The sequence below is a fragment of the Schistocerca gregaria genome, chromosome 1 (assembly GCF_023897955.1).
Source record: "Schistocerca gregaria isolate iqSchGreg1 chromosome 1, iqSchGreg1.2, whole genome shotgun sequence".
Taxonomy (NCBI): Eukaryota; Metazoa; Arthropoda; class Insecta; order Orthoptera; family Acrididae; genus Schistocerca; species Schistocerca gregaria.
Window position 1 is genome coordinate 61,830,902 of NC_064920.1, and position 22,807 is coordinate 61,853,708.

The 22,807-nt window shown below is 42.5% G+C and overlaps 1 long non-coding RNA gene across 1 annotated transcript in view; it reads left to right on the forward strand.

The window, feature by feature from the left end:
- Positions 1-1,731: 1,731 nt before the first annotated feature.
- Positions 1,732-22,807, forward strand: part of LOC126284900 (uncharacterized) — a 31,442-nt gene continuing 10,366 nt past the window's right edge. Inside the window, exon 1 of the long non-coding RNA XR_007551568.1 lies at positions 1,732-1,844. This is a non-coding gene — a long non-coding RNA (uncharacterized LOC126284900). The remainder of the gene's footprint in view (positions 1,845-22,807) is intronic.

Below are 22,807 nucleotides of genomic sequence, written 5' to 3' on the forward strand. Positions count from 1 at the left end.
GTGTGTATGGAGCAACGGAATTGATCATCTGTCAGCCGATAAATGGTGCGTGTGGAGGGGTGTTATATACGCCTTAATTTACGCAAATAAAGTTCGCTGATACTTAAACCAATGACAAATGCGACTTCCCTGCTTTCCGAGGCTGAGCAGCCTCTGTTTACTTTACTTGGTCTCTGATGATAGCCAACACAACCGGATAAATGTTTCCGTTCTGGCACAAATTTTAATTACTTCCTGATTAACAGCGGAGAATCGTTCACAAACTATCGCGCAAATGTTTTTAGTGACTCCACGTTCCGTGGGCAAATTGTGATAACCATGTTGTTGTTGTTGTTGTTGTTGTTGTGGTCTTCAGTCCTGAGACTTCTTTGATGCGGCTCTCCAAGCTACTCTATCCTGTGCAAACTTCATCACCCAGTACTTACTGCAACCTACATCCTTTTGAATCTACTTGGTGTATTCATCTCTTGGTCACCCTCTATGATTTTTACCCTCCACGCTGCCCTCCAATGCTAAATTTGGGATCCCTTGATGCCTCAGAATATGTCCTACCAACCGGTCCCTTCTTCTTGTCAAGTTGTGCCACAAACTCCTCTTCTCCCCAATTCCATTTCTGTACCTCCTCATTAGTTACGTGATCTACCCACCTAATCTTCAGCATTCTTCTGTAGCACCACATTTCGAAAGCTTCTATTCTCTTCCTGTTTCACTTCAATACATGGCTACACTCGATACAAGTACTTTCAGAAACGACTTCCTGACACTTAAATCTACACTTGATGTTAACAAATTCCTCTTCTTCAGCAACGCATTCCTTGCAGTTGCCAGTCTACATTTCATATCCTCCCAACTTCGAGCATCGTCAGTTTCTTTGCTCCCCAAAAGGCGTCTCATTTCCTAATCTAATTCCCTCAGATCTGGGCAAATATTAACTCTATTTCGTAGCTGGAGGAGTAGAAGGTTCAAGTTTAACATCGTGTCGACAACGAGGCGGAGCACAGGCTCGGAATATGTAAAGATGGAGTAGGAAGTCGGCAGTGTCCTTTCAAAGGAACCATCCCGGCATTTGCAGCAGACAATGTAGGAAAACCTGTACCTGAATGGCCACACGCAGATTTGAACTATTAATCTCCCGAATGCGAGTCCAATGTGCTAACCATTGCATAACCTCGCTCGTTAATTTCGTAGTAGTTTCGAGGAACGGCTCTGAGGCTACAAGGAAACTGCGAGAAATCGTGCTCAGCTACCCAGCCGAGCTTGTCTCAAGCATTGCCAGTAACTCTCCAGTGGTGTGGCCAGTGAGCTGTCGTAATGTTTGCATCGGTATACTACATAGCTGGCGAGGTACAGTATTCAAATCCTTCAACGCTGCAGTCAGAAGCCTGTTATGAGATATCGGAATCTACTGTTTTTCGATCTCTTTCTATCATTCAGTTATTGTCAGAGTGTCATTGTCAGTAAAGGACCCTACAAATGCTCCGGTTTATCGACCGACCGATAAATTGTGCGTGCGTAGCTTGTTGCCCGACCAACCTACTAATTGTACGAGCGTTGCTTGTTGATCGAAAGACCGACCGAATTTTCGTTGCGGTCGGTTGGTTAGGTAAGACCAGCAAACAGTCGCACCCCTCCTCCCCATTCGACCTACAAATTGTGTAGTCTGCCGTGCAAACCGCCTGACAACAGTTCCTTTTCAGTCACCACGCGCGAGGTTCAATTAAGTTCAATGTGGCTAACGTGACAGTGTGCGAGGCAGACGAAATTTTTACGACAGAGTTTTCGAAAGTTTTCGAGCTTTCAGGTGTCTGTCGGACATGTCGTGCGAGCAGAATAGCAATACAGAGGTAAGCAACGAATCCGTAGCATTTTCATGTGGCAAACAGGGAAAAATTAAACATAGACCCTGTTGTGAATAACTGTTAGTCGTCTGTCTGTTGGTTTTATTACCGATACCCTTCGGAAATTAAGCCTGATACCCTTAAATATACAGACTGTATTTTCATTTCATTTCCGACACGTATCGAAAATAAAAACTAAACACCGAATTACAGACAGTCGATGGACTTTTCTTCATGAAATACGCCTGGTTGATCATTAGAAGTGTTACAAAAATGCTACCTATCGTCACTCCCTTCTGCTATGAACAGGAAAGTGAAGAGCTTTTCATAAGTTCTAACAACTGTTAAGTGCTTCATGTTTTATGAATATGTTGCTGAATTTGTTACGTAATATGCGCCGTTGCCATTTTCAGTCTTCGTCTAATTTGTAATGAATTTCTCCAACTTACGAGGGGTATTATGAATATTAATTACGAACATAAATTCATAAAGTTTACATGAATACAATTTCATTTTCGTTTCGCTTTTGCTTTATCACGAATATTTCCTCATGTCATTACGAGTCACTTTGCAGGTTTCAAGGATCATTTTAGATAATAATAGTCGGGATTAATTGCGGTGAATCTGAGTTGCTCGTAACTTCCGCCAGTGGCCAGAAATCGTGATGTAGCTATCGTTTGACGACGTTCATGCGCTTCGAAGAGCAGCTATCGTTTGACGACGTTCACGCGCTCCGAAGAACATTATTCATCCACTCTTAAATAATTCCAAAAATTTTCGGGTCCCAGCTCCGTAAGTAATACAGAGTAGGAGCACTCGATCCATTCCGTTACCCACGGCTTTGTCATTGCTTTTTCTGGTCTTGTTAATTCGAAAACAACCAAGCCAAATCCGAATTCTTTTCCTGTGGAATACTAAGCGGTATATCACAGAAAAGAACGTCACAACCAGAGCTAGGAGCCGTGCGGCGCTGAAGTTACTCAGTGTAGTCGGTCGGAACGTGCGTCATGTAGACTGCCTTAAAATTTGTCGGTCGGTCGACAAAGTGTGTGTGGATATGTAACTAATCAACGTTACTGTTTTTCTAGTCGAGAGCAACTGTTTTAAGGAAATTCATTTGTAAAAAATCCCACACTGACACCTTCAGGAATGTAGGTAGTAGTAAAACGTAGCAGCGAAGTTTGTTGCAATGTGTGCTAAGGACATGACAACTTTTAGAAGTGAGAGGGGTGTCTGATGAAGGTTTAAACGAAATAGGCCAAGAATAAATTTATATGGGTGCACATTATCGAGAAGTCGGCGTTTTAGACGTCATGTCAATTATATCTGCTGTAAGTAAACATATGAGAAGAGGCTTCTTGCAGTCCAAAACCGGATAAGACATTTTGTTATTACGAGTACGTAAGTTATTAATAAAAAATTGACTACGATAGTTGATATTCCGACTGATTCGTATAAAACGTGCATTGACACTTACGGCACATTACATAAACACAGATTGGTCTAGTTTGAATAACGTTTTATTCATAGCCGAATTCCCGGCCGTTAAGCTCACGGAAGTAAATATTACGAGAAGACGCACAAGAGAGGGACTGATATGAAAATTTCGCCGGACATGTTGCATAGTTTTGTTTTTGTCTCCGACCAGGGTTCCAATACAACAGCAGGTTTGGATATTCGCAGAAGCCTTCTGTATGGTGCTAACTGTATAAGTGCACTCAGCCACATTTACGATGTTAAATTATATGAAGTGGCTTCTGCTCATGCTTCGAGCCAAAGTTCCGCACGCGCTGCAACAGTTTGTTCACTATGCTAGGGTCCGTACACACACTGTGTAACGAATTTGTCGCTTTAGTGAAGGATAACAATTCCGCTTACAGATTGCAGGGCTATGAGAATGAGCTTACAGGAAGAATTGTAGATTTACCGGAGGTGGTACATATGAATTAGAAGGCAAAAAGAACCTACGATCCAGTTAGTTTTTACTTGGTTTTACAAACTGCAGAAAATCTGCAGAGTCAAACATTGTGAGGTAGCTGAATTACTGCAGTTCCAAGTTCTGTTTCATCAAGATACGAGTAAAAACTAGATTCGTAATCAACTAGTGTAGCTGATGGAAATGGAAATGACGTGTGGCTATGGCCTGCCGTGGGGGAGACCGTTCGCCTGGCGCAAGTCTTTAGTGTTGACGCCACTACGCGCGAATTGCGTGTCGATGGGGATGAAATAACACCCAGTCCCTGGGCCGAGAAAATCTCCGACCCAGCCGGTAATAGAACCGGGGCCGTTAGGTATGACATCCCGACGCGCTGACCACTCAGCTAATAGGGGCGGACAGTGTAGCTGATTATTTGGCAGATACATATTTCTTAACAGGAACAAGGGATTAAAAATAAGGTGCTGACTTTTCAGTTCCAATCATAAAATTGCTAAGTTAGTTTTGCTGTGTGTCCGTTATCTCAGTATGTTTGACAAATGAAAAATACGAACTTCTTGGCACTGTGTGACAAATGTGTGGAAGCAGTTCAGATACAACATGTAACAATAAACTTAGTCGTTTTTGTGCAGTTAGTGTATAGTCTTCCATAGCCAAACGAAGTTCTGGGGATAATTAAAGTACAGGTACTCAGTCAGGCAGCAGTAGCCGACAGCGACACAAGCAATAACAGGAAAATAACCGATATTGTGACTTTTCCGGGTTCCTAACCAGGAGCGTATTTTGTAATATCATCTCTACTTTAATAGTTTAGTTTCTTGTGTTTCTGCGTGTTTAAATAATAGCCACAGTTCTCGCGTTTTCGTTTGAGTCAGAAAGTAAATAGATTTTGTGACATATTAAAAGTTCCTAATCGTGGGCAAATTATTTAGTTTCCTCTGAGTGCTTCGGTAGTTAGCTTTTTTAATCTCTGCGTGTTAGACACAGTTCCTGCGTTTTCGTCAGGGTCTACAGTAGAGTGGCGCTGCACGTGCCGATAGTCCGTGGAAAACTAAACTATACAGGAAAAACGGTCTTTAGTATGGACAATAACTGCCATTGTTGTGTTCGGATGCGAGCCGAGTTGGCGTCGCTTCGCTCTCAGCTTCAGGCTGTGACAGCTTCAGGCTGTGACAGCTTCGGTTACACAGCTTGAGGGTGCAGTGGACGGACACCAATGTTGTGGACTTGCCGTGGGGATTCAATTGACGTCCAGCGCGTCCGAATCCTCCGATCGGTCCTCACCGCTGGACAGCCCAGTTACAGCTGGCACTGATGATGATCCCTCACCTGTGATGGAGTGGGACGTCGCCCCACCGTGTAGCAGGTAGCGAAAGAGTTCAGAGGCGGCCGATCGTAAGGCCTCCCCGGTTTGTCTGACAAACAGGTTCCAGGCGCTGTCTGTGGCTGACGCTGTCGCAGAGCCAGACGCTGTCACCTCTCCTATTTCAACCTACAAATGCAGACAATTACAGAGGGTGGGATTATTGGGATTGATAGTTGGGAGCGCCAACGCTAGGCTCCTTATGGGATCCCTTGGGGACATGGCTGCCGAGAACGGAAAGAAAACCAATGTGCACTCAGTGTGCATACCGGGTGGAGTCATTCCAGATGTGGAACAGGTCCTCTTGGATGCCATGAAGAGCACAGGATGCAGCCAACTGTAGGTGGTGGCTCACGACGGTACCACTGATGTGTGTCACTTTGGATCAGAAGAGATTCTATCTGGTTTCAAGCGGCTAACAGAAGTGGTAAAGGCTGCCAGTCTTGCTTGCAAGATGAAAGCAGATCTGACCATTTGCAGCATAGTTGACAGGACCGATTGCGGACCTCTCGAACAGAGCCGAGTGGAGGGTGTGAATCAGAGGCTCAGACGGTTCTGCGACCGTGTAGGCTGCAGATTCCTCGACTTGCGCCAAAGGGTGGTAGGGTTTCGGGTTCCGCTGGATAGGTTCAGGTGTCCACTATACGCACAAGGCGGCTACACCGGTAGCAGGGGCTGGGCGGGTTTTCAGGTCTCGGGAAAACACAAAACGGGCTTCAGTCACAAAGGGTGCAGGCCGAACACAGGAAGAACGTACAGTACATACAGGAACCATCGGTATAACAGTTGTAAATTGTTGTAGCTGTGTTGGGAAAGTACTGGAGCTCCATGCGCTAATAGAAAGCACTGATGCTCAAATCGTTATAGGGACTGGAAGCTGGCTGAAGACAGATACAAGCTCGACCGAAATTTTTGCGATGAACTTAACGGTGTTCCGAAAGGATAGGCTAAACACGGTTGGCGGTGGAGGGTTCGTTGCTGTCAGACGTAGGTCAATTTGCAGCGAAATTGAAGTAGATACTTCCTGTGAGTTAGTATGGGCAGAGATCACTGATGGTAACTGGAATAAAATAATTGGATCCTTTTGCCGACCTCCCAGTTCAGGTGATACAGTTGCTGAAAGGTTCAAAGAAAACCTGAATTTGATTTCAAACATGTACCTGACTCATACGATTATAGTTAGTGGTGACTTTAATTTACCCTCGATCTGTCGGCAACAATACATGTTTAATTCCGGAGGAACGCGTAAAACATCCGAAATTGTGGTAAATTCATTCTCTGATAATTATTTCGAGCAGTTAGATCATGAGCCCACGGGAATAGTAAATGGTTGTGAGAACATACTTGACCTGTTACCAACAAATAATCCTGAGTTAATAATGATTATCAAAACGAATCCACGGATTAGTGAACACTGGGTTGTCGTACCGAGATTGAATGCTGTAACCCCAAATCCTCCAAAAATAAACGAAAAATATACCTATTCAGAAAACAGATAAAAATTTACTTGACGCCTTTGAGGGATAATCTCCACTCCTTCCAAATTAATAATACAAGTGTAGACCAGATGTGGCTTGGATTCAAAGTAATAGTATAGGCAGCAATTGAGAGATTTATACCAAATAAATTAGCAAACGACGGAGCTGATCCTCCTCGGTGCACTGAACAGGTCAGAATACTGTTGCAGAAGCAACGAAACAAACATGCCAATTTTAAACAGACGCAAAATCCCCTAGATTTGCGATCTTTTACAGAAGCTAGAAATATAGCGCGGACTTCAATACGAGATCCTTATAACAGTTTCCACAACGAAACTTCGTCCCGAAACATGGCAGAATATCCAAAGGGATTCTGGTTGTATGTGAAGTATGTTCTCGGCAAGAAACAACTGATGCCTCCTCTGCGCGATAGCAACGGAGATACTATCGAAGACAGTGCTACCAAAGTAGTTACTAAACACAGCCTTCCGAAATGCCTTCACAAAAGAAGACTAAGTAAATATTCCAGAATTCGAATCGAGAACAGGTGCCAACGTGAGTAACCAAGAAGTAAATATGCTCGGACTAGTGAAGCAACTTAAATCACTGTATACCAATTAGGTTCCTTTTGGAGTATGATCATGCATTAGCTTCATACTACTTAATGTACAACAGTTCGGTAGACGAAAGATCCGTACCCAGAGACTGGAATGTTGCACAAGTGCCTCTGAGCTCTACTAAAGGACTTATCTGTGGTTATCAGTCCCCTAAAACTTAGAACTACTTAAGCCTAATAAACCTAAGGACATTACACACAGCCATGCGCGAGGCAGGATTCGAACCTGCGACCGTAGTAGTCCGGCGGTTCCGGACTGAAGCGCCTAGAACCGCTCGGCCTCAGGGGTTGGCAACGTTGCACAGGTCACTCCAATATTCAAGAAAGGTAGTAGGAGTAATCCACTAAATTACAGGCCCATATCGTTAATGTAGACATGCTGCACGATTTTAGAACATATATTGTGTTCGAATATTACGAACTACCTTAAAGAAAATGGTCTATCGACACAGTCAACATGGGTTAAGAAAATATCGTTCTTGTGAAACACAGCTAGCTCTTTATACGCATGACGTGTTGAGTGCTACTGACAAGGGATTTCAGATCGATTCCGTATTTTTGGATTTCCAGAAGCCTTTTGACACTGTGACATACAAGAGGCTTCTAGTGAAATCGCGTGCTTCTTTCGTGAAATGTAACAGACCTACTAAGGAGACTGCCTACACTACGCTTGCCCGTTCTCTTTTAGAATACTGCTGCGCAATGTGGATCCTTACCAGATAGGACTAACGGAGTACATCGAAAAAGTTGAAAGAAAGGCAGCACATTTCGTATTATCGTGAAATATGGGAAAGAGTATCACAGAAATGATACAGGATTTGGGCTAGGCTTCATTAAAAGAAGGCGTTTCTCGTTGCGACAGAATATTCTCACGAAATTCCATTCACCAACTTTCTCCTCCGGATGCGAAAACATTTTGTTGACACAGACCTACATAGGGGGAAATTGACAATACGATAAAATAAAGGAAATCAGAGCTCGTACGGAAAGATATAGGTGTTCGTTATTTTCTCACGCTGTATCAGATTGGAATAATACACAATTGTGAAGGTGGTACGATGAACTCTCTGCAATGCACTTAAATGTGATTTGCAGAGTATCCATGTAGATGTACAGGTCCTGTGTGGGCCGTATAGTATGGCAGCGAATATTCTCATGAGATAATACCCAACCGTTTTACGCTGGAAAAAGTTAGTTCTAGAAATTGCCACCAGGTACACTTCTGGTGCTATGAATGCAGGATAGACGTATGGAAATGTTTTCTTAGGAAACGGATTAGGAATAGGACTTCGTCGGCAAGGTCAAACAAGTGGAAAGGTGCATTCATTTTCTTACTAACCGCCGCCTATACTTTTTCAGTATGAGCACCAGAGTCATTGACAAGATGCTGCAATTTTCTCGTGATTTCAACACCGACCAATGACGCGGCAGCATGCTTCCCAGTTTCTGTATCATGACTAACACTACTTTAAGGGAACCAATCCTTGATTACGAATGTAGATAGATGACTATGCAGTAAATCTATTCACTGTCAGTTCTCGAACATATACACCAAAGTATACCAGACAGCGATCTACACATTTGTAGCACTTCGATCGTAGTGCGTAATTTAAGATCATTCCCTACGCAATGGTCACAGAATTCTCGCATTCTTAGGATAAAGATAGAGACTGAAAGATCTCACATTGTCTGCCGCACTGTCACTGAGTTAATATGCAGCTGACCAGAAGTAGACCGCTACATCTCGCATCTCGTGAGATAATAGAGCGAGCCGAGTCCCTGAGCACTGTTCCGCACCAATCTTGTTTGCTGTACCCATCCAAGTGCACAAGATTTCTCCACATGCGCGCATGTCAAGGAGGTTAGCACCCCTTATCGGCGTATAGTAGTAGAGACGAAAGTGTTGTGTTGCAATAGCAGTCAAGAGGAACAAGAAACGTGTGGTTTTTACGCATGATCAAACTCCAGACGTACGGAGTTTGAATCATTTTATGTATATCAACTGCGCTCTCAATTGTAACGTATCGTGCTAGTGTTTGGGGTCAGTACTAAGAACGTATTGGTAAGAGATATCATAAACACATGCGATCATAAGGCTACACAGTTCTGGACTTAACACTCTATAATGTTAGAGCGGTGCACATTCCTAAAAGTCGTGTGGAATGCAACGCTGTTAATATTCGAATGTATGAAACATATTTCAAGCACATGACATACTTTCTTCTTGCCAGGTTTCTCTACGATAAACTGAGGTAACAAACTTTAAAATTAAAAAAAAACTACTTCCTTAAAACATCGATTCTTCGTGATACGTCCACAATATAAACCTGCAGAGCTGTATGGCGTCCACTGTTCACATCCGATCACGGTTCAGAAATTGTACTATGCTTGCATCACTCATATAACATGTTCTATAGTAACGGAGAACGCTTCTTACAAGGAAACAAACGCATATCAGCCGTGTTTGACATGTGAATATACACGTCTTGATGTCACTAATTTCATAAATATCACATCTGTAAAGCAGATGTATACATGGGGAATCAGTGCCTCACAAACACCTGTCGGTAACTTAGAATCACCGTATTTATGAAACTGAAGACTTTATTTTATTGTCAAGATGTGGTAGGTGAATGGAGTACGTTGCATATATATCTTGGTTCGTCTAGACGAAAGCACAGCGCGTTAGTTTCCGGAGCGTTGAAACAGAGGTTGCGATGTCTTTTCGTGAGGCAGTCATACAGTATCTCATGCCATGTGATCTAGTCAGCCGATGACAGCAGATATTCAGAGCGTAAGATACGTGTTATAGTCAGCCAATAGCAAGATCAGTGGTTACGTAGCGCGAACACACAGAGAAAAAGTTAACGGTTTATATTAATGCACATAGGCTAGCTACAAGAAAAGCTGAGCTTTTACACGTAATATTTCTCTTTCTTGGCTTGTGTTATACTTAAATATACATCACACAAACGTGCCAGTAAATTTAAAATTGAGATAAATGCCTGGGGTCGGAATTCTTGTAAGTGGCTGGCCCTCAAACTGCTCAATTTTAAACGCTCTGTGATTTAGAAATCCATACCACTCGCTCACACGTAACATAATTCATCTTGCGTAAAAAGAAATTTACTTTGAAAGTAACGCTTTTCGAACCACTGTTCGCAATACTATCTGGAGACTGTTAGAAATAGGCTCGATTTACCAGTTGCCAGAGAGCGCCAGAAAAGAGGCATTACTGCGCGTGAGGAGCTGCAGTGGTGTAGGAAGCTCACATGTAAATATGTACAAAGCACTAAGAGAGCTTACATTACAATATAAAAGAAACATACTCTCAAGATCACCGGAATTTCGTAAACCCCACTAAACAGCATAAATCGGCTTTAAGTGCACATTGTTTTTTCCAGATTGTCAATGAAGTAGGTCCCATCTGATATTAAGTTTTTGAGTGTGATTTTTGGGATGTAAATTTTCTTGGAGTACCAGTACTCTCCAATCTAATTTTTGTTTCTTCATTATAGCATAATGCCATGCATGGCAGAAGATAACGTGGACTTGAAATTCAGCGAACTGTTGGAACTAACCAATACTGTAGAATGAAACACTTCCGTTTCAAACAAAATGATTGCCTCAGGTGAAAGATTAATAAAGGCAAATTTCTTTAGCAAACTTGCAAAAATAACTTCATTGTTCTGCAAGGCGATTAAGTTCCGCGTAATCAGAGCGTACACAACTTTCCCACTAGTGCGCGCAACGCTAAGCACAACAGCTCAGTCACAGCGCTCGTCCATCTCCGCAATATGAGATGGCGCTGTCTTAGAGACGGACCAAATTCTGGTTCCACTGATCCATGTATTAATATGTAACGCGCAACGTACGAGATTGCTGCTAACGGAGAACCTTTTCTCCTTGCTGATCATACTCGCGCAGTGATATCTGAACGGGGAGGTATTACAACGAGTGTACCGACCTTCGATTAGTCAGTCTGCACCAGTCTGAAACTTCACTATAGAGAGGTACAGACAAATTCAGTCTGCGCCTAATAAGATTATCATATTCCTGTACATAGCCATGAAGAGAAATGTATACACTCTTTAACTATCAGAGATTTGTGAGAATAGGATTCATGTACCAAGACCAAAGGAACTTCAGATTGTCAATTGTAAACAGCATCCAGAATCAAGTTATGTAATGACTATTATTTTTATTATTTTGGTAAATGTGTGTGAAAATTAATCAGTTTCTGTTTAAAGCTGGTCACCGTCAATCTGCTACTCTAGGCTTGCAAGTGGCGTTTCTATCGTCTGACCTAATGGCAGAAGACAAACACGCTGCGTTAACACCACGAGACATACTGCTGACACTCGCCTACTTCGTTAGAGCGACAAGTCAACCAATCTGATAATGTGTGTACCGAAGGTCGTACAGTACGCACACCACGAAACTAAAATCAGAAAACAAATTAAAAAATATATTTTTGCCCTCCGTAATTATGTGCATGGAACTTGATAGAAATAAGTTTTTTCATTTGACGTGGGAGCTGTAAACGAAGAAAAGCAGCGAAATCACTTAACTTAATAACGGGTCACGTGGAGACTAATCCCCTCCACACACCTACTGAGACGACTCTGCACATGAGCAAATCTGGCAGCTAGGGCACGCAAGAAAAAAAATTTTCGGTAGCATCTGGGTGCTTGCTGCTAATGCATATACAGCTGACACACCCACTTAAAGTAGCGGGAAGCGGAGAAGGTACTGCTCATACGCGGGTCAACTGCGCATGGGCATCAGCGCGCTGGCGACTGGTCAAGCGAACCTAATGTGGACAGTGGCGACGTCATGCTCATAGCAAGCAGTTTATTGTTTACGAAGAATTACATAGTCCTCGCCCTACGGCCTTTGGAATAGTTTTGCTATTTACAGACGCTTGTGAATGCACAGTGTTTTGTTGTTGTAAATTGCCTTTTCCTTTGCCATTAAAGATTTATTTTTTTCTCTCGTTTATATTTTATTGCTGCAGTATCATTATCCAGTAGCAGGATATAGTAACATCTTTTGCTAGAGACTCAATTCTTACCAGTCAAAGTTACAAAAATTTAACTGAAAGCTAAAACAATGAAAAATTCGTTTTCAGACCAGTTGATAATAATGATGATGATGATAATGATGTGCATATTATTATATTATCTATTATTTCTCAGACGTTATGTCTGGTTAAAAATGGAAAGTGACGCGGACCTTGATCAAGTGTGACTTCCTTTTAACTCTATGGTATATGTAATTATTGATACTTGTTCAGTTACCTGAAAGTTCCTAAATGCAATGTAACAGATTTCTGTAGTTGTATATATGTTTGGATCTAGGTGTATTGCGTTGATGTACTGGTGGATATTGTGTGGTATGACTCCTGTAGTTGATACTATAATTGGTATGTCAACTTTATCCTGATGCCACATGTCCTTGACTTCCTCAGCCAGTTAGATGTATTTTTTAATTTTTTCTCCTCTTTTCTTCTGTATATTTGTTGCATTGGGTATGGATATTTTGATTAGTTGTGTTAATTTCCTCTTTTTATTGATGAGTGTGATATCAGGTTTGTTACGTGGTGGTGTTTTATGTTGTAATCGTTCTGTCCCAGTATAATTTGTATTCATCGTTTGCCGTGGCATACGGAACTCCATCGCAGTCTTTAACACTGGTAGCATGCCGCGACAGCGTGGACGTGAACCGTATGTGCAGTTGACGGACTTTGAGCGAGGGCGTATAGTGGGCATGCGGGAGGCCGGGTGGACGTACCGCCGAATTGCTCAAAACGTGGGGCGTGAGGTCTCCACAGTACATCGATGTTGTCGCCAGTGGTCGGCGGAAGGTGCACGTGCCCGTCGACCTGGGACCGTACCGCAGCGACGCACGGATGCACGCCAAGACCGTAGGATCCTACGAAGTGCCGTAGGGGACCGCACCGCCACTTCCCAGCAAATTAGGGACACTGTTGCTCCTGGGGTATCGGCGAGGACCATTCGCAACAGTCTCCATGAAGCTGAGCTACGGTCCCGCACACTGTTAGGCCGTCTTCCGCTCACGCCCCAACATCGTGCAGCCCGCCTTCAGTGGTGTCGCGACAGGCGTAAATGGAGGGACGAATGGAGACGTGTCGTCTTCAGCGATGAGAGTCGCTTCTGCCTTGGTGCCAATGATGGTCGTATGCGTGTTTGGCGCCATGCAGGTGAGAGCCATAATCATGACTGCATACGACTGAGGCACACAGGGCCAACACCTGACATCATGGTGTGGGGAGCGATCTCCTACAATGGCCGTACACCTCTGGTGATCGTCGAGGGGACACTGAATAGTGCACGGTACATCCAAACCGTCATCGAACCCATCGTTCTACCATTCCTAGACCGGTAAGGGAACTTGCTGTTCCAACAGGACAATGCACGTCCGCATGTATCCCGTGCCACCCAACGTGCTCTAGAAGGTGTAAGTCAACTACCCTGGCCAGCAAGATCTCCGGATCTGTCCCCATTGAGCATGTTTGGGACTGGATGAATCGTCGTCTCACGCGGTCTGCACGTCCAGCACGAACGCTGGTCCAACTGAGGCGCCAGGTGGAAATGGCATGGCAAGCCGTTCCACAGGACTACATCCAGCATCTCTACGATTGTCTCCATGGGAGAATAGCAGCCTGCAATGCTGCGAAAGGTGAATATACACTGTACTAGTGCCGACATTGTGCATGCTCTGTTGCCTGTGTCTATGTGCCTGTGGTTCTGTCAGTGTGATCATGTGATGTATCTGACCCCAGGAATGTGTCAATAAAGTTTCCCCTTCCTGGGACAATGAATTCACGGTGTTCTTATTTCAATTTCCAGGAGTGTATTACCTTTTCTTAGCCATGTGCTGGATGCATCTTGATCGATGCGTGGCTGTGTTAGATGACATGGGTGCTTGCCATGTAATGTTTTCTTTTTCCAATTTACTTTCTTCGTATCTGTTGATGTTATGTGATCTAGAAGTGGTTATGAAATTGCAATGGTGTAGCTGATGTCTTTGTGTGTTTAATTCCTTTGTGTATTTTGCTAGTTTCTGCTCATTCTAGAAAGTTCTTTCTATAATTGTGTACCTGTCCATAATGTAGGTTTTTTGTCAATTTCCCTTCCTCCTTCCTTTCTGCTTAATGTGAATCTTTCTGTTGCTCAATGTATGTGATGTATTCTATATTTGTGGCATTGTGGCAATGTGAGTGTATTGAGTGCTTCTAGGTCTGTGTTACTCCATTTCACTACTCCAAATTATTAGGTCAATATTGGTATAGAACAAGTATTTATAGCTTTTGTCTTGATTCTTGCTGTCAGTTCTGTTTTCACTATTCTTCTTAGTCTTTTTGTCTATATTTTTCCTTTAGTTCTTTACTATTTGCATTATATATTCCTATTTTTTGTCTGTATCCTAGATATTTATAGGAAACTGTTTTTCTCCATCGCTTCTATACAGTCGCTGTGGTTATCCAATATGTAATCTTCTTCTTTAGTGTATTTTCCCTTGACTATGCTATTTTTCTTACATTTGTCTGTTCCAAAAGCCATATTTATATCATTGCTGAATACTTCTGTTATCTTTAGTAAATGGTTGAGTTGTTTGTTGGTTATTGCCAGTAGTTTTACATCATCCATGTATAGCAAATGTGTCATTTTGTGAGGGTATGTTCCAGTAATATTATATCCATAATTAGTATTATTTAGCATGTTGGATAGTGGATTCATAGCAAGGCAGAACCAGAAAGGACTTAATGAGAGTCTTTGGTATATTCTGTGCTTAATCTGTACTGGCTGTGATGTCATATTATTTGAATTTGTTTGGATATTAAGTGTGGTTTTCCAGTTTTTCTATTATGTTTAGGAACTGTATGAGGTTATGATCTACTTTGTATATTTCCAATATTTGTAGTAACCATGAGTGGGGTACACTGTCAAAAGCTTTTTGGTAATCAATGTGTGTTAGTGTAGCGACCTTTGTTTAGTTTTAGCTTGATACGTTACCTCTGCATCTATTATCAGTTGCTCTTTACATCCTCGTGTTCCTTTACAACAGCCTTTACCTTATTCATTTATAATTTTGCTCTGTTGTATGTGTAATTAATTTCTATGTAATTACTGAAGTTAATATTTTGTATATTGTTGGTAGGCATATTATGGGGCGATATTTTGCTGGGTTTGCTGTGTCTGCTTTATATGTTGGTTTCAGAGAAGTTATTCATTGTGTAAGTGTATGGGTCTGCAATGTAACTGTTAAATAATTTAGTTAGATGTGAATGTGTTGAGATGAACTTCTTTAGCCACAAATTTGCTATTTTATCTTTTGCAGGGGCCTCCAATTTTGAGTAGAATTGCTTGGGTGACTTCATGTTGCACAATTATCACTTCAGGCATTTGTGGTATCATCTTGTATGTGTCTGTTTCTGCTTCTGTCCACCGTGCATGGCTGTTATGTTGTACCAGGTTTGACCATATGTTGCTCCAGAAGTGATCCATGTCTGTTATGTTTGGTGGATTGTCTATTTTAATGTGTGTGTGTATCTATTGTCTGGTAAAATTTCTTTTGGTTTGTGTTGAATGTATGGTTTTGTTTCCTTCTATTTCCACCTTTTTGTATCTTCTAAGTCGTTTGGCCAATGCTTGTAGTTTCTGCTTCTTTCCATCCAATTGATATATCGCTTCTTGTTGTGAGATTTTACCTAACCTTCTTCGTTTTTTGTTTGAGATTTCATTTCTTATAAATTGTTAGCTGTCCGATGTCTCTTCTCAGTTTTTCTATTCTGATCTGTAGCCTGTGTTGCCATGCTGGTTTTGTGGGTTTCTTAAGTGTGTTGATTTGTTCTTATCACTGCCTAGTGTGTATATTTAGTGTAGTAAGTGCCCCTACATAAACCAGTAGTTGTAACTCTTCCATAGTTGTATTTTCATTTATTTTGTTGTGTATGATCGTGTTGATAGTTATTGTTGTTTCGACTTGGGGGTTATTAGGTGGTCTACGCAAAAATGGTCAAATATCTGTATTTGTGTCTTTGTATTCTATATATGTTAGCTGAAATTTTTCTTCTATATCTAACATGTGTCGCTTCATGTTCCATTTGTGCTTGTTCTGGTAGCCGTCTTAAGATTTCGTTTTCCTCTGATTGTTTAATTGATGCGTGGTGTTCTTTGTTTGCTCTGGGATGTGTGAGTCCATTACTGTATTTTCTTCTTCTGATTGCACATTATTTTGTTTCAGTATTTGTTGCACTTGTTGTTTGATATTTTCTAATTCTGACTGTTGTATCCTGTTATTTTTTATCTTTACCCGGATCTGATCAGCTAGTCGTTGTTCTGTTGAGAATTTTAATTCTGGGTATCTGGTAATGTTGTGTATACTTGTGACCTGTATCCAGTTGTTTGATCCTGAGTTTGTTGCTTGGTAATAGCAGGATGAGATGGTCAGATTAAGTTAACCGACACCTTATGTTATGTCTTTGTTTTCCTTCCTGAATGGTTGCAGGAAACATATTCTGCAAAACACCTCTATTTGGATTTAAATCATTTTCCGTGTGGCTAGCAGTGTCGTTACCATTGTGGACGGGCATAGGGTTCAAGCATCGTCCCCGACCATGACAGCGCTTGTTCGAGGCTTGCTTGGTTCTGTCCTGAACCAACTAATAACACTAAAAGGGGGTTAGCTCTATTAGTGGTTTATTCTTTTCGTCGCTTTTTACGACTGGCAGAACATACCGAAGGCTTATACTTTTCCCGGGCCTCCATGGGGTTTATTATTTTTATTGGCAACGGCAGAAGTTGTACAAATATGTGAGTGCGGAATTAATAGTGTGTGCTGTATAACAGTTATGGTTACCAACATATTTATCTGAATTTAAAATTTTGTGAACACCCAGAATAAATAACCATGAGCCTACCATACAGTGAGGATACAGACTTTCGAGAAGAAAACTGTAGAGATTTTAAATCGCGCATGCAACTTGAAGAAATAGTTCAGGCAGCAGTGAATGCCGTAGTGGGAGGCATACCGACGACAGTTGTCGGACACAGGTGCAGATATTAACGTCCTTCACGGGAGTTGTAAAACTGTAATCAGTAAACCTCGTGTACCAACAATGCCACTCCAAAACTGTATAGTCTCGTGTGCTATTGGCGACAAGCTTCATGATAATGAGCACATTTCATTAATGGTCATAGGTATGGTGATATTTGCATGGAAGACACAGCGCGAATTTCGAAAAAATGCAATGAAGAACAGGGTTCACTATGATTTTACGTTTGTTACATATTACACTACATGTTTCGCTGTATTAATTGTAGCTAACATAATGAATTCTTCTTTAGAGTTAGGAGTTGGTCTCCATCTGTCACTGATCTTGAAAAAGTTGATCTGACATAGCACACTCACTTGTGACCCGCCAGCACTAAAGCAAGAGTGTAATATCCACAACATCCGTCACATTTCCTTGACGGTTTGTGATATCGGAATCAGATTTTGGCAAACGATAGCACGCAAAGAGGAGACTTTTTTTCCATGTGGTTATTATGCAGAACTTCGTCATTTGAGTGATTCCACTAACTACAGACGTAATTTTAAGGGCCGTCGATAGCTGGTGAAACGAGAAATGCTATAAGTTTTTAGGCAATATAAGTGTAGATATTACATGTTTATTTTTGCACCGATTGTGTGCTTTTTCATAAGCTATTGACTTTACTGTTCCTCAGATCGTTATTTAACAAACTTCGTAAACCACTGTTGCAAAATTGTCTTTAAAATGAGTCTGCACAATATCTTAGTGAGATGAAACTGTAAACTCGGCTGTGTTCTGACAATAGAAGCAAATTATAACATGGCAACAAGTTCAACGTGCAGGGTTTACTAAAATTTACCAATGGTTAATAAGCCAGGCGAAAACCAACTCCGCGGAATTCGTTTTAGATACCGACGAAAGCAGAGGTGACAGATCTTTTCGAATGGTCACCATACAGGTATGAGCTCCACTTACTACTTACGACCGTACGCTATAGTTTAGAACAGCATTACCCCTCCAACGTTCGAAAGATCCCCTACAGCGAGTGCCCGTAACTCGCCCCACGTCCAATCTCGCCTTAAGTGCCCTGCCGATCGCGCATCTACAGGCCACGTTTTTCTGCGCAGACTCAACGTTTCTCACAATAAGGAATTTGTCTGTTAGGCTTGGAATTTCTGCCTGGAGTGAATGCAAAGATCGACCTTCCGAACGGAGCATGTCATTTACTTGCAGGTGGTAGGAAATTAGTTTTAAGTACATTAAGGAAAAAAGCGCATCATGGCTGGTACTGTGAGAAAGTGACGCTCAGTCTCAAAACGACAAAAACTAAGGCGCTGTACTATAGTGGTGGGCAGTACTGTGGTCATAACGCACTAGAGTGTAAGAATATGGAAGATGACATGGGGATTTTGTACTGCATTCAAACTTTGAGAGATGACGTAGTGAAGGCAGGAGAGCTTCAAGTTGGTAAAAAGAAGAGGGCTAGTAGAAACCCATGGGTAACAAGAGAGATATTGAATTTAAATCGTGAAAGTAGAAAATATAAATATGCATTCAATGAAGCAGGATGAAGGCAACACAAACGTCTGAAAAATGAGATCGACCGGATGTGAGAAATGGCTAAGCAGGGATAGCTACAGGACGAATGTAAGGATGTAGAAGCATGTATCACTAAGGTAAGATATACTGCCTACACGAAAATTGAAAGGAAAAGAGAATCACCTGTATAAATACAAAGAGCTCAGATGAAAAAACAATCCTAAGCAAAGAAGGGAAAGCAGAAATGAGGAACGAGTATACAGAGGGTCTGTACAAGGGTGATGTACTTGAGGAAAATGTTGAGGAAATGGAAGGGAACGTAGATGATCAAATAGGAGCTATCGAATTGCATGAAGAATTTGACACAGCACTGAAAGACTAAAGTCGAAACAAGGCTTTGGGAGTAGACAACATTCCATTACTACTACTGATAGCCTTTAGTGGACTACCCATGACAAAACTATACCGTCTCGTAAGCAAGATGTATGAGACAGGCGAAATACCGTCACACTTAAAGAAGAATATAATAATTCCAATCCCAAAGAAATATGGTGTCGACGGGTGTGAAAATTACCGATCGACCAGTTTAATAAGTCCTGGTTGCAAAATACTAACACACATTCTGTACAGATGAATGCTAAAATTGGTAGAAGCCGACATCGAGGAAGATCAGCGTGGATTCCGTAGAACTGTTGGAACACGTAAGGCAATACAGACCCAACGACTTATCTTAGAAGATAAGGAAAGGCAAAGCAATGTTTCTAGCATTTGTAGACTAAGAGAAAGTTTTCGACAATGTTGACTGGAGTACTCTCTTTCAAATTCTGCAGACAACAGGGGTCAACAACAGGGAGCGAAAGCCTATTTACAATTCGTACAGAAACCAGATGGCAGTCAAAAGTCCAAGCTCCTGAAAGTGAAGCAATGGTTGAGAACGGAGTGAGGCGGGGTTGTAGCCTATACCCAATGTTATTCAGTCTGTATATTGACCAAGCAAAAAAGCAACCAAAAAAATTTTAAGTAGAAAATAAAATCCATGGAGAAGAAATAAATACTTTGAAGTTTGCTGACAACATTGTAATTCTGTCACAGCAAAGGACGTGGAAGACAGCTGAATGGAATGTACAGCGTCTTGAAAGGAGGATATAAGATGAACATCAAAAAAAGCAAAACCAGGATGAGCCGTGCTGCCCCAGGCTTATGCGTTGTTTTAAAACTTGGCTGTTACTCTGCGTTTGGTTCCCCGCGGTTATTGCAGTTACGCAGTGTTTCTTCCTCTTTCTACGCATGGCAACAGCGGTGTGTATCGATATTTGCATCGTATACCATCTTAGTTCTGGTGTTTATAGTTCCGACTTGGTGGCGTACAGCCAGTGAGTCGGTTGGAGAGGAACAGCTAGCAAGTCTCTGAACGGTGCAGTGGACCGGGACCACTGGCGGTCTCTATGCATTGTCGGAGCATGTGGGGGCTGTTCAGAGTGCTACGAGGTTCGGGGCTCACCGACCCAGGACATGAAAGTTGAGTGGTGATTTAATTACCGATGCCACGTCTTTTCACCTTGTCCCCTCCCTTGGTGGTTCGCTGTTGGCGGTATTCCTGGGAGCAACAGCGAGTGTTGGAGTTGGTGAAGGTTTAGCTTCCGTGTGGTGGAATTAACTAAATCTTACATTTGTTGGCCTTAAATACTGTTTCATGTTAAAGCCTAGAGCCTTCTGTCTTTAAAAAATAAAACAAGTATTTATAGCAGTTGTATTTAATGCTTGGGCCTTCAGCTGTTTTAGAATTAAAGTCGTTTCCTGTCGATAGTCAAGCTTAGAAGTTGCGCTGTAATGTTTGGACAACTAAATAAAATGTTATGTTTGGAGTGTAACTGACAGCCGCTCATTCTGGCCACCTTCCACGATTCCGACTACTTGTCCTGTTCTGCGGGTTCAGCAGGGCGTTTCACTGGTAGCAGAGCGTGGTTACGCTTGTGCTTGGCATTCTAGTTGCTGTCAGTTTCGCTCTTTTTTTCTGTTTGTATTTTGTGGCACCGTACTGCTCCCTGTGTGGCTTGTTTCAGGTGCGTGTGTCCGGGGATCAGTCTCCCCAGGAAAGACCACATTGTCTATGAGTTTGCAATAAGGCGCCAACAGATTGAGGGAAGTGTTCCGTAACTGGTGGTCCATTTGCGGGCTGCCGTGCTGCAGCCGGTTGACATCACGTCGGCGGTGGTCGGTGAGACAGGAGCGGCGATGAAATTTCTGTATGAGGCTGTTACGGGCCTTGAGGACACTATTTGTCTCCTAGAGGGAACCCAACCTAGTGACATTCAGCTGGATCGGGTGCGGGCACAGTTGATGCATTTAACTAATCGGGTAGCCGATGTAATTGTTACAATTGGGGACCATCACAAGAAAATATGACCCTTTAATTGGTGAACCAGGTAAGCGTGTTACACTTTAAGCTTACGTGTTTGGTGTTGGATGGGAGGAAGTTTGGAGATGGTGTGCTATCGGCGAGAGCATCAGTCAGCCCGGCGATGGCACTGTTCCATTTCCTGTTAATTTAGGTACTGTGTTCGCCAAGTTGCCTAATCATATGGCCTATTTCTTTCGGGATATTACTGAATTGCTTGTAGGGCGACTTGATCGTGTGAAGAAGTTGTTGTGGTTGTTGGTCCGTCTAGAGCAACACGCGCCCGCCTTTCGCGTTCTGCACCAAGTAATTTTGTCATTGTTGTACCCGCTAGCTAGAGGCGAGTTGCAGAATCTCCTCTCACGTGCCATGGGGGAAGAGCTTTCCTCGCAGCAAATAAGGTAGCTCGTAATTAGCCAATGGTTAACCACCGGGTTTCGAAAACAACTCGAGTGTCGTTATATTTGGGAAGTGCAGCAGGGTGAGAAGCTTATTGATTTTCCTGAACAATAATTAGTCTCTATCGTTCTTAATGCAGATACGTCGCATTTTGTTTTCCATAAGCAGCCTGAAACATGGGGAGAGCTCTGTGATGGTGTTATAGCAGCATCGGCATTACCTCTTGAGAACCACGTACGTCAGGAGACCAAGGAGGGTGATGTAGGCGCCGATCTGTATCCATTTAAGTTATCAAAAGGTGACCCCAGTGTTTCAGGTGCACCAGTACAGCTCATTTGCTACTATCTTGTGTTCAGCCTCATGCTCCTAGAGCAAGTAGATGACGCCAGGTTCGCCCTCAAACTCAGTTTCGTACCTTCAGGCCTTAGTGTACCCGGGTTGTCGCTCCCTCATCACACCTTTGACCTTACGTTTCTTCTCTGGTAGGTGGCGAGCCCGTCTGTGCTCTCTTGGATTCTGGCAGTTCCTTTTCATTATCAAGTTTTGAGTGGTTTTTGGAATTAGGGCATCTTACGAAACTTGGTTCGGTCCCTTCGTCAGTGCAGAGATGTTGGGTGGACAATGGCCAGGCGTTACCTCTGGGGGATGGGTCTGGGGAGTATATCCGTCACCGATTTTTCCTGGCCTATATCTTCAGCCTTGGTTAAAGAACCGTTAATCTAATATTGGGGTGTGATTTCATCCATAAAACCGGGTTGATCTTGGATTATTCCGGATACAGCTTGTCCTTTATTTTCTCCTAGCGAGAAGTTTGGTCTTGGAGAAAGCTCTAAATCTAGGGTACGGCAGATTGCCAGGATTTTCGCCGTTGAGTTTGCAGCTAATGAATTTGATTTGGTCCATCTCTTGCCCAATCAGGTCTCTCAGTTGCGCCAGCTGTTGCGTGGTTTTCCCCAACTCCTTAGTGATAACCTCGGTGTCACTAGCGTTCTCGAATATCATATGTCTCCTCGATGATATTCCAATTAGGCAATCTCCATATCGCCTCTCACCCCCGAAGGTAAAGATACTTAGGGCTAAGATCTCTCAGAAACTCATGATTAGGTCCTCTGCTTTGGCTTAGGCTTCTCCAATATTTTTGGTACCTAAAGACCAGGGGCGCGATTACAGACCTGTGACC